The sequence below is a fragment of the Cajanus cajan genome, chromosome 11 (genome assembly GCF_000230855.2).
Source record: "Cajanus cajan strain Asha chromosome 11, NIPB_CcT2T_4, whole genome shotgun sequence".
NCBI lineage: Eukaryota > Viridiplantae > Streptophyta > Magnoliopsida > Fabales > Fabaceae > Cajanus > Cajanus cajan.
The window spans coordinates 30,294,170-30,307,227 of record NC_138527.1 but is presented as its reverse complement, the minus strand read 5'-3'; positions in this window follow the sequence as shown (position 1 = coordinate 30,307,227).

Below are 13,058 nucleotides of genomic sequence, written 5' to 3'. Positions count from 1 at the left end.
AACATTATTAAAATATTACAAAATATCACATTTGGAAACTTTTTTTTAAAATATTGTCGGTTAGATTTTTTTGTTAAAATCCTAAACATTTGATAAAATGTTGAAAAAATATATTAGTAATATTTACTTATAATTTAATATCATTTTTCTAATATTTCTAAAAATACATTTTATTATAGTGTGTGCCTTTTTTAAAAATAAAAAAAATAGTATAAGTCCATTTTTTTAATCCAAATAATATGTATCTTTTTTAGAGCCAATTTTTAATATATATATATATATATATATATATATATATATATATATATATATATATATATATATATATGAGATAGATAAATAGATAGGAGGGAGGTTATTTCAAAAATAATTCTTAGAGTTATTTCATCCTATAACTCATAATATACTATAAATGTTAACTATTCAACAGTTAAATTAAATATTTATAATAAATAAAATAAATTTATAACTTTTTATAAAATTTTAAAGTTATCTTATACTAATTCATTACATTAATTTAAATTAATGCATGTTTATAAAATGAGATAATTTGAATCTATAAAAAAATAAATATAATTAGTATCTCACATTGAAATGGTAAGAGATATTCAACTTTGATTTTGATTGGGCTTTGATGTATCCTCGCATAGACATAGTTCCTCCTTTTAGGTATAATAGAGATTGGTGATGAAGTGTTGTATATATAGGAAACTGTAAAGGCACATTAATGCTTGAATTAATAAGATTTTCTAATTTTTTTTATTATAAACTAGTAATTACTAAAAATCACAAATTTTAATAAGATCTATTACTTAATTACGAGGGAAACCATTATTAAATGAAATATGAAATCTACTAAAATTTATAGTTTTTAAATTTCAGCCCATGATAAAACTTTGTCACTAGCATCACTCTTCATTGTGTTGATACAAGGATATGCCATCTGGTGACAGCTAGCATTGTAAAAGTCAACCGAGCATGGTACTATATAATACACCCCAATTACGTTAAAGCCAGAATCAAGTGAAGAATTGTGTACCTTGAATAAGCAAGTATGGGTTCAAGAGTCAAATTATCTTTCTTCATATCTCTTTTCATTGTTGTTTTGGTTGCAGTGGTTGGTGCTCACGAAGGGCACGATCACATGGCTCCAGCAGAACCACCTTCTAATTTTGCAACCACCCTCAGTTATCATGCACTCATCACTCGACTCTTTCCCCTTCTCATTACACTTCTCGTTGCCAGAGAGAGGCTTTGAAAACTCTTCTCCATTTGTGCTTCTTAATTTTGTACGTTATGTCATTTTCGTTTTGGCCTCATTCCTCTTGTATGCTGGTTGAATTTTTGTATCAATAAGCTGTGTGCCGGATGTTATAATAATAAACACAGTATTTTTCATATGTTATAATAATAAACACAGTATTTTTCATATATTGTTCATATATGAGAATTAATCTGCTTGTGAAGGTGAGTATTTTTCATATTCTTGATAATTGGAAGAAATCATGCAATGAATGCTATTATATATTAATCATCAAATTCGGCACATAATTATTTAGCGATGCTTAATTGCTTCACATCAGATTATTTTTCTCCAATTTTGCCTTATTAATTTCCAATAAGCTTTTCTAAAAACCTAAAGTTTGAAGTGTTTATTTAAACAGTATTTTGAAAAATCTATAAGAAATAAAGAATACTTTTCAATAAAAAAAAACTTTAAAAAATACTTAACTTAATTATATCCAAATATAAATTCTAAATATAACAACAGGTTAGGTCATGGGTTTTAGTAGGTTATCTCGCTTATTTTTACTCCTATTTATAACATTGACATTTCGCTTACTTCTTCCATGAGAATTGAAACTATCTTAAAAATAAAGGTGAATAAAGGATAAATTTATCATTATTTTTAGTTGACTTGAATTTTTAATTAAACTATTTTTCTAAACTTTAATATAAGTCGATCAAGATTCAAAATATATATAGGATAGTATATTAGGTCAATTCAAATTTCTGACATAATATATTGATATATTAACATTATATATAGTTAAACCATAAAATAAAAGAAGTATAAAATTTAAATTAAGATATCTTTTATAATACATATTTTAAAAAGAATAATATTATTATAAATATAATATCATATTATACAAAAAGTATTATCTATTAAATTAAAAGGTTTCATTATTAATACATGATAGTTAAAAAAAATTAAGAAAAAAATAAGACAACAAATTGAGTTGAGATAACTCCAAGTATAACTTGAATTCATCCTTAATTTATGTTGAATCTAAATTTATGCCTTTTCTAAATCCATAAAAAAAATTATGAACAAATCGGATTAACATATTGAATTGGATTATATATATTCTCCTTTCATAAAAGGAACTCCTTTTGTGATTATATCTGACGATGGATGCATTTGAAGGTTTCTATATACAAATTAATAAATATAATAAATTATTTATTTATTTTGATATAATTTATTAAAATAATCAACTCTATTAATAAATATATTATTTTTAATTGTACTGATTGAATAATTTATGAATAAATTAATTAAAAAAATTAATTAATATTATATTGAAAAGTAAAAATATTATTTTTAAAAAATATTTTTAAAATATTAAAACTGTAATCATGATGAAAGAAAGAAGTGGTACTTAAAGGATGATGAAATAATTTATACTTGCAAATATTACGGATAAAATCACTATCGATAATAAATGGTAACTCAAACACGTATCTACAAGTAATAAGGGTTTTTTTCTACCTACCTGTGAAAGGGATACGAGCGAGTATAAATAATATTCACACCCCACGAGTGTTGCAATATATAATATTATATTTAATTACCCTTCATTATTACTTATCTTTACTTTTTATTTAGTAATGTTACTTATCTTTACTTGGTATTATAATTATTTATATTTAATTGCATTCATCAATTGGTAATTTGATATATTTGGAATGAATTATTAATTATTTTGTATTTCATAAATTTATTTTGTGAAGTGGTAAAATAACATTAAATGAAAAAATGCTTCCAAAAGAATTGGGATGTACACAGGCCCATAATTATATTAATGAAATTAACATGAAATGCAAGTAAAAAATTATTTTAATATATATTTATATATATATATATATATTATTTTTAATTTTTTTCACAAATGCTCCTAAATACCTAGAGATATTAATAAAATTTGTGAGTTTATACTTATTAAATACTTGCACAGATATAAGAGAGGTATGAGATAAATTTTATTTTTCAAAATTCGTAATGAGTGTCTGCTATCACTATCTTACGAAGTCTTATTTTAAAAAATATAGCATTCAAAATTTTAAAAGCCAGAGCTCAATTGTTTTCTTAAGTTTGAAACTAGACTTATTTATGAGATCGGACATTGTTTAAAATTAAAATGATGTGATTGCTCAGCTAACAATTGGTCTCTCTCAAATTTAGAATTTGGATCTGGAGTTGCTTTGTCAATAAAAAATGCTGCTACTAATTATAAATCTTCCTACATGCACCTTTCTGCAGATCATCTACAGTACTTCCTTTCTCTATAACATTTTATAATTTTAAGACATTAAATGCGTTTATCTTTTTCATTTAAAGATTTATTAATTAATTTTTATTTTTAGTTTTTCTATAACATGCAATTCATAATTTTAGTCTTTCAATTTTTAATTTTATAATTTTATTATTCTAATTTTATAAAATTTACATTTTTTTATCAAATTTATATTTTTTAATTATTAAAATTGTAATGTTAATCATAAATTAACATTAATTAAATATTTGGTTGCTCAAGATAAGCAAAGATCACGTCAAAATTGACACAAATTAAAAGCCACTAATTATTGCTTCTGAATGGCACTTAGACAATTAATATTTAGTATTCCTTTTGATCCATTACAATTTTTATAATTCTAATATGTTTGAATTTGATTCTCTTTTTATACTATCAATGTAATATTAAATAATTTTTTATATTATACCTTTAATCATTATTAATGTATTTTTTAAGAGAATATGTCGTATTTCTTTTTCAATACTTGTTTTATTTTTGAAAATCTAAAATGTTTAAGGACATTTCTTTTATAAAATCAAACATATTAATTATATTTCTTGAGTATTGTGTCAAACGTTATAATTTGAACGATTTACAGATAAATATTAAGTGAAAGGATAAGTTATAAAATTAAAACTTGAGATATTAAAATTGTGAATTTTTACTTTATGGGAGACTTAAAAGTATAATTTTTCCTACTTTATTACTCTTTTCACCTTACAGTAATCGTAATTTATAGTTTTTACACACAAATTAAGGATAATAATAAGTATATCACTTTTTATACAATTTCACTAAAATAACTCACCATCTTAATAAATAAATTATTATTTGTTGTAATTGAATAATTTTTAAAAAAATAATTAGTATTACATCAAAAAGTGAAAATATTATTCATTCGAAGTCATTTTCGAATGTTAAAACTATAGTAACAGTGAGACAGAAAAAATATAAAATAAGAGAATGATTTGTTCAATACTTATTTATTATTCTCCTTTTATTTAATGTACTTATATATTAGACTTATTTTTTTTTTCTTACACGATATTCAATATAAGGAACATATGGTTCCTCGTTCATAATTACCTCGCAACATTAAAATGTACACAACATATCATCACGACAAGCAGTGCATAACAACGATTAAAACAAAGACCCCTTTGTTGAGTTCATTTGATTCATCGATTATATAGTTTTTAATTTAAACAAGAAACAATAGGGGTCAAGTCCAAGACCACCTTTGTTTGTCTGTGCAAATAAGAACCAACTGGCCGAAGCAGTGCACCCTTGTTCACTATTTATATCCAAAAGAGCATAACAAATCTGAAAGTGCAATCAACAAGCAAGAGTACCTTAGATCACAGATATGGCTTCACCACTCAAGTTGTCTATGTTTTCAGCTTGTGTTTTGGTTTTGTTAGTGATGGTTGCTGCTCAATATGGTGGTGACCCTAACTATGACACGCCTGGAACGCATATGGGTCCTGCACCACAATCTTCTGCTCATCCAAGAACCATCACTCTCATAACCATTCTCCTTCCTTTCATGCTTACCTTTCTTGTAGCCAAGGGGAGATTTTAAGTAACTGGTTTGATTTTTGCATTAATAAGCTGTGTACTGGATCTTATAATACACACCCATTACTTTATATATATGTTGTTCATATCAGAATCTACTTGTAATTGTCAGTAACTTTCATGCACTTAATAGTTGGACGAAAGCAAATTATTAATGATATTATCGATGAAACTTTCATCAAGTCTTTTAAAATGATATGCATTTTTTTTTAATTTTTAAATGAATATTAATATCTCTTATTTATTTATTTAAGTGATATATACAATCTATTAAGAGAGAATTAATAATAAGTACAGTAATTGAATGAGACTTTTTTTATTGATAAAATCTTAACTCTCAAGTCATATCATAAATATTATATGTATTGTGATTTTAAAAATATATTAATCTTAACGAATAATTTCAAACAATAGATTGAGAAACTATTATTTTCAAAATTAAAGAATAATGAAATTTTTTGTAAAAACTATAAAACATTATATTGTAATTCAAAAATAAATGATAAATATGTATATGATTAGTAAAATATGAATTAATTTTTTTATTTTTTATCTTTCTTTCATTTTAATTAATGACGTTATTATAAGAAATGTTAAGTAATTTTTAAAAATTAAAAAAGAGGAGTATCTCATCTAAACATATATTAAGAGACACGAGTGCAATTTTTCATATTATATATTAATCATGAAATTAGGAAAGGACCTGTTACGAACCTTTAAGTAAGAAAGAATCGAAAGTTAATTAATACCGAATTCATTGTCCCCGAACACATGGATATTTAAAGGCATATGCCAATTCGTAGAGTCACTTGGCATCAACGGAGTGAGAGTCTACTAACTGAATTGAAAAATCAAAACAGAATCCATAAAAGAAAATTTTAGAAAATATTTTATATTGAATTAGGTCCATCACTTGCTTCATTCTCTGCTGTAAGCTCAACATTGACGCCGGTCAAACAACCTTGTCCTCAAGGTTGTTGGAGTATTTGTTTGTTAGGACTTGGGATAATTGTATCAAGGTACTTAATGTCTCGTTGTATAAGGAATATTCACACTGTTATGATATTGTATCAGAGGTGCTTAATGTCTCATAAATTTATTTTTAGTTATCATCCACAAAGTTTTAAGCTAATGAAATATGTACGTTTTATAATTTTTATTTTATTTTAATGATGTAGAATTTTATTTATACTCAAACAATTATTCCTTCAAACAAAGAATTTAACCTTTCATTCATTTTGAAATTTATATCTAGTATTACGTATTTTTTGTTGTTTGTTTCTATGGGTTATGTCACATATTTTTTGTTGTTTGTTTGTATGGATATTATGGGAATATAATTTTTCTATCAAACCATCAGTTCTAATAATATTGTTTATTAAAGATTAAAATATCTCTACATTTATATAATATTATTGTCCATTGAGACTAATCCTTCATGAATTTTCTTTTTTGATCATCACTCTCAAAAGGTCACAAACTAATAGAATTTCTATTTGTTTTATAAACTCGTCTCCTCTTGTTCTAGCAATATGGGACCTTATTCATATTACAACAACATTTAAATTAGAGTGTGCATGAGAAGAGAGTTGAGTTTGAGGTTCAAATTCTTTTATGTTGCATTATGCAAGAACCATTCTTGTCACTAGTTGCTTATTCAACCCAAAACTGAATGATTGTTGTCAGCGTAACACCATTAATCCTTTCAAAATGAATGATAAGGTAAACACCAATGAAACCTATAGTACTTCTGATTATATATCCCCTCTATAGATAGCTAATAGCTTACTTAAGATTAAGGACTTTTATGATATAAAAGATGTACATCAACTCGACTATTGATATGACCAGAAAGTATATATAAGTAAGGGGTAATCCTAATTTAGGAGTCAATATTGTATGTTGAATTAAGCTCAAATCTATTAAAAAATGATATTATTGTGCGCATAATAGTCATTATGATACCGAGATTAAAAATTTTGTCTCAACTCTAATTTGTTGTTATCATATACTCCTACTAACCAAACACATCAAAATAACTCATAATTACGTATGTTCTCATGTCTTTTTGAAAACAATGGGCTTAAGTCCCTTGGTTAAGGGATCAACCAACATGGAATTTGTGTACCCCACATTCTCTAAGTTGTCAGCCAACTCTCCTATATATGCTATCATGTACTCTTTAGTCATTTGTAAGTGTCTCATCACCTTTCTAGAAATTATCAAATAATTATTCATTGGATTTGAAAAGTATCTACCAAGAAATTCAAATTTAAAGGTAATGTCAGGTCTAGTACATATCTAAGCATACATGAGGTTGTCCAAAACATTCCCCAAAAGTTTATAATTCATGTGTGCTTGTTAGAGTTTAGGATATATATATATATACACACACACATATACACACAGACACAAAAACAAGTAAAAAACAATCATCATCTTACAAATCGATTTTATAGATTTGAGTTAGACTCAAACTCACTCCAAAATGACAATGGCATAATAGTCCTTATGACACGAACTTAATTTTTTTGTCTCAACTCCAACTTGATGTTGTCATACTCTCACTAATCAAACACATCAAAGTAACTCGTAATTATGTATGTCCTTAGACGTAGCCTAGTGTGGACCACCTTTATTAATGGTCTACCATGTATCATTATTTTTGTTATGGGATACATGATATTAAGATGTACTCTCTATATTGTATCTTACTAAATTCATCTTCTTCCCTATCACCAACCACCATTGATAACTAATGGAATGCCTTTTTTTTTTTTTTTTTTTTAGTGCATCGCTATTAAAGATAATTTTTGATAACAGTACCATCATTTTTCCCTCTCCCTTTTCTCTTTCCCCTCTTCTTTGGGTCTATTTTTTTAGGTTTAATGAAAAAGACAAGCAAGTGCAAATTAAATGTGACAATAGAGGAAAGCGAGGGTGAACTACACTATGGAGGTGCCAAAGTATGAAGTATAGGAGGAGGAGGAGTGTGAGTGCGAAATGCGACACACATAAAGGTGCTCAACATAGATATTTTGTGCATGAGTTTAGATCTTGCTCGATGTAATGGAGGGACACAATGACGTGGTGATTGTAAGGGATAAGCTCCAATATGCCTCAATGAAAAATGGAAGCGAAGCAATTGGGTGTTATCACTGCCATCGTCGTTAGGGTGAAGGAAATGTGACACTGACGTTGAACTCGAGAAATTTGAAAAGCTACACTACTAGATTTTAATTTTTTAGCAACATTTTCTTGTTTACATTTGTTAAAATGTTACTAAATATTAAATAAATAAGTTATTTTGCAACACTTTTTTAAAAAATGTCATTATAGATAGAGTAACATTTTTATTTTAATATTATTCTTTCTAATTGTTTTCAAAATCAAGGTCCCATATAGAGTAAAAATATTTTACATAAGTTATTTGGCAACATTTTTTTTGAAAAATGTTACTATAATTGTTTCTAAAATCAAAGCCCCACATCAAGTAGAAAAAAATATATTTTTCTTATCTCTAATTATTATCCATAATTAAAGTCTCACATCGAATAGATTAATGACTCATAAAGAGTATATATAACCATATAGTTATATTTAAGATAAATGAAATTTGATATTTTATATATAATTAGTGGTAACTAATTAAGAATGTCTTCTCCTAAAAGGTAACTAAGAATTCCTAAGAGTTTAACAGACATAAAAAATATAATAATTGATAGTAATATATCTAAATTAAATTAATTATTATTTTATAAATTAACAAAATATTAGCAACATCATTAAAATGTTACAAAAATACTACTTTGCTAACATTTAAAAAATGTTACCTAATTATATAAAAATGTTATTAAAAGTCTTTAGCAACATAGACTATATACAACATTTGATAATATGTTGCTAAAACAAATTAGTAACATTTATACATCATTAAGTAACAATTTTCAAATGTTGCTAAAAGCTATTTGTGTTGTAGTGCTATATAGCAAAACTTTGGTGCAGAAGAGAAAGATGAAGTTGTCGCAAATAAATAAATAATATTCAAGTACAAATGATGTATTATATTGAGATAGGGATGAGATGAATATGAAGCATAAAACAAATGGTGCACGGTAGACCACATTTACAGTTACTCCACGTCTCCACCATAATTACATCCATCATGTTCTCAATGTATTTTGAAAAAACAATGGATTTGAAATAACCTAATTGTATGACATGATCTAAGTAACTTATATCGTGGATGCTTTAAGGATATCCCTTTGGCGATTAATTACTTTTGATGCGATGAAAATGTTTCTGTACTGGTATAAGCTTGTTTTTAACCCGGTCGAACGAACCATTTTTTTCTGAATTTTGGGTTGTGTCCCTTCTACGCATGCTTCTCAAGACAACACTATAGGCCTAGCCTCTCAAGATACACGCTTCGTATTGTGCATCATTATATCGATCTGTAAGCAACTTAGCAAAATTACAGTGAAATAGTCATCGGCTACACTCGAACCCTAATCACATCAGGTTTAGACTAAAGAAACCAACTTAACCACTGCACCTAGTAAACTTTTGATTTCATGTTTAACAAAATTAATTTATATAAACTAAATTATAGTGATACTGCTACATTGTTTAATTCAGAAGATAGTGACCATTAATCTATCATTCTTTTATTGATGTTTGTTTGACTTAAATAATTTATATATATACACGTCTTTAATTTAAATTAATTATTTATAATTATATATTAATTTATATTTTTGAATAAGATGAGACTTAAATTTTGATGAATGTAATTATTTAGCACCTTAGTGATATTAAACTAGCACATTTTATTATTATATAATTGAATTAAATAATTTTTATAATATATTTTTAATTTAAAATTATATATTAATTTATGCGATTCAATTAATCTATAATTTGATTGTTTTGTCAGTATTATAATGATTACAATTTTTTTGAAACTTATTTAAGATATAATATAAATTTTATTAAAATTTATATATATGAAATATATATTGTATGAATATTTTTTTAAAAAAATAATAGAAATCGCATTCATGTGGTTATTTTAGTGTTTAATGGCCTACTAATTCAATCTCTAATTCATTGACTCAATACCATGACAAGTTTGATAACCGGTCCAATTTTAAAACAATAATTTTAGTATTTAAGCATTTATTATAACACTTTCAATTTTTACAAAACTGAATTCATAACTCAAATATATCATAACAATTTAATTTTGACCCCATTATCTGCAAAATTTCATATTTTATAATTTCAGCATGTTATATTTGTGTTTGTTTAGCAATGTACCTGTGTTTTCTGTTCTGTTTTCAACATTTTCCAACAAAATCTAATTCATACGCGCACGATTAAAAAAAATCAAAACTCAAGCATGCTTAAATGAACTCAGCTATTGTTGGCGGTAGATGTAATTACATTGCAACATTATAATGTGATACCAATCATCATCACGACAAGCAGTTCAAAACAACGATTAAAACAAAGCACCCCTTTGCTGAGTTCATTTTATTCATCGATCATATACTTTTAATATAAACAAGAATTACAAGAAACCATAGGAGCCAAGTCCAAGACCACTTTTGTTTCTCCAAGTAAAAACCAACTGGCCGAAGCAATGCAGCCTTGTTCACTATTTATATCCAAAACATCATAACAAATCTCAAAGTGCAATCAATCAGCAAGAGTACCTTAGACATGGCTTCACAATTCAAGTTCTCAGTGTTCTCAGTTTGTGTTTTGCTTTTGTTTGTGGTTGTTGCTGCTCAATACCCAAGTGATGACACGCCTAGCATGCCTGGAATGCCTATGGGACCTGCACCACATTCCTCTGCTGATCCAAGAAACCTCACTCTCATAACTATTCTCCTTCCTTTCATGCTTACTTTTCTTGCAGCCAAGGGGAGAATTTAAGTGACTATCTTTAAAGATTATTGCCTTGGCTTCCTATTATTAATGTTATCGTTTTAGTGGGCACTTGTTGTGCCTATGTTGGTTGTATTTATCTATCATTTGAGTTTGTGTTGTGTACTCATGTAATAATACAAATCTTTGTCCTGCTACTTGCTAGCCACTGTTATATCTATATGAATAACTTGGATTTGATTAATTATAATGTTTATGGTTTTCATTTTTGTTCTGTGTGAAGGAAATTGCATGTGAATGAAACTGTCATTCCTCAATTTACCTTATTTGTCTAAAAGGTTTCAAAATACAAAGCAGAATTCCAGCTTTGTTTAATGAAATTCATCCATGCAATATCTTGGCATTGGGGGTTTAGCCTTTGATTTTGCATAATAAAAGGGTATCTATAATATCATTTTTGTTCATTTAAATAAACTCCTTCTTTACCAACTTGGATTAGATCAGTGCGATAAGCAAGTCACACTCGCCTGAAGCTCAAATTCTGTAGAAGACAATTATTAAAGTGTATATAGTTTCTGGATCATAAGACCAAAACAGCAATTTTCCCCATTGAAGCCCGCAAAAATTTAAATTATATATATAGTTTGAGCTGATGCAAACAGTAAGTGACTCTTCTATGAGTTTAATTTAGATACTCAGTCACTAAAGGATTTTATGAACCAGTTTGAAATCACTCTAGTGATTATTATAAAAATCAATAAATTTTATATAACAGTATATGATTAAATGATAATGTTAAAAAAATTACATTGGCAATGTATTCAAATTAAATACTTCCTTGCTCAATACACCAATTGTTTGTTTTTTAGTCCAGATACAGCATGTGTTGACGGTAGAAGTTCATTTAATTTCTAATCATTTTCACCTTTGCATCTGCACCATATTTGCATAGCAAATAGAAAGATTTGTTAGGAATTCAATTTGCACCTCAAATTCTGGCAAGCTTGTCTGTAACCGAAAGTAGAAAAAAGCAGGGTCAGACAACAGTGGCAACACTCTAATAGTAACCATCACCTCGCTCCCTGATTGAAATGCATGTGAGTTCTCTCTTCCACTGCTCCACAATAACACTGTCCCTTAGGACCTTTACCCTTCAATTCTTCACAGAACTTTCAATTAACTTCATCTGGTTCTTGAAGTTGGCCTTTTCTTTTTAGTGTAGAATGACGGTACGAACGTTAGAAGTTATGATTTCATGCAAATTCCCATAAACTTCCTCTACTAAACCAACCTTACATTTCATGGTTATTATCCCAACCATAATTATTACATATGAGCTATTGTCCACTTTTGCACTCTAAGATGTCATAGCTTTTGCATCAACGGATTAAAAAAAAAGTGTTTATAAATTATCCTTGGTCTCAACTATGTTAGAATTACTGTGTTCGAAATATTATCAACTTTGACACTCATTAGACCATCATGATTTTGTACTTGAAAAAATGTCTAAATAAATTAAGTGAGGAAGATGTTTATAACTTACCTTTACTCTCCACTACTAAGTGATGTTGGACTTCATACCGGAACAGTTATGTTTACAAAGACTTGACACAACTCCATCATTCGTTCTCACATCCATGATTCATAGCTTGTGCACAAAAAATTAACAATCTTAATTATCAGCATTTTTTTTTTGTGAATTGTTTTGTTTTATCCCAAACTTGATTATCTTTACATGTTTATCCAAGCACACAATGACAGTGTCTCAAGTGGTAGCAAGATTCTAACCCCTTTGGGTTTTCTCATGGCTGATAGGTTAGCAATACCTCATAAGTTGCGGGGCCGTTGGACTTGACCACAGACAGTGCCTTGTGGGTGGATAAGAGGACTAGGCACTGCATGTGTAGTTGTTGAATTAAATTATTCAATACAAACTTTCTACAATACAATATAATTTTATTTTTCTCTATATCTCTCTTCATCACATCCTTATCATATTCTAATTCC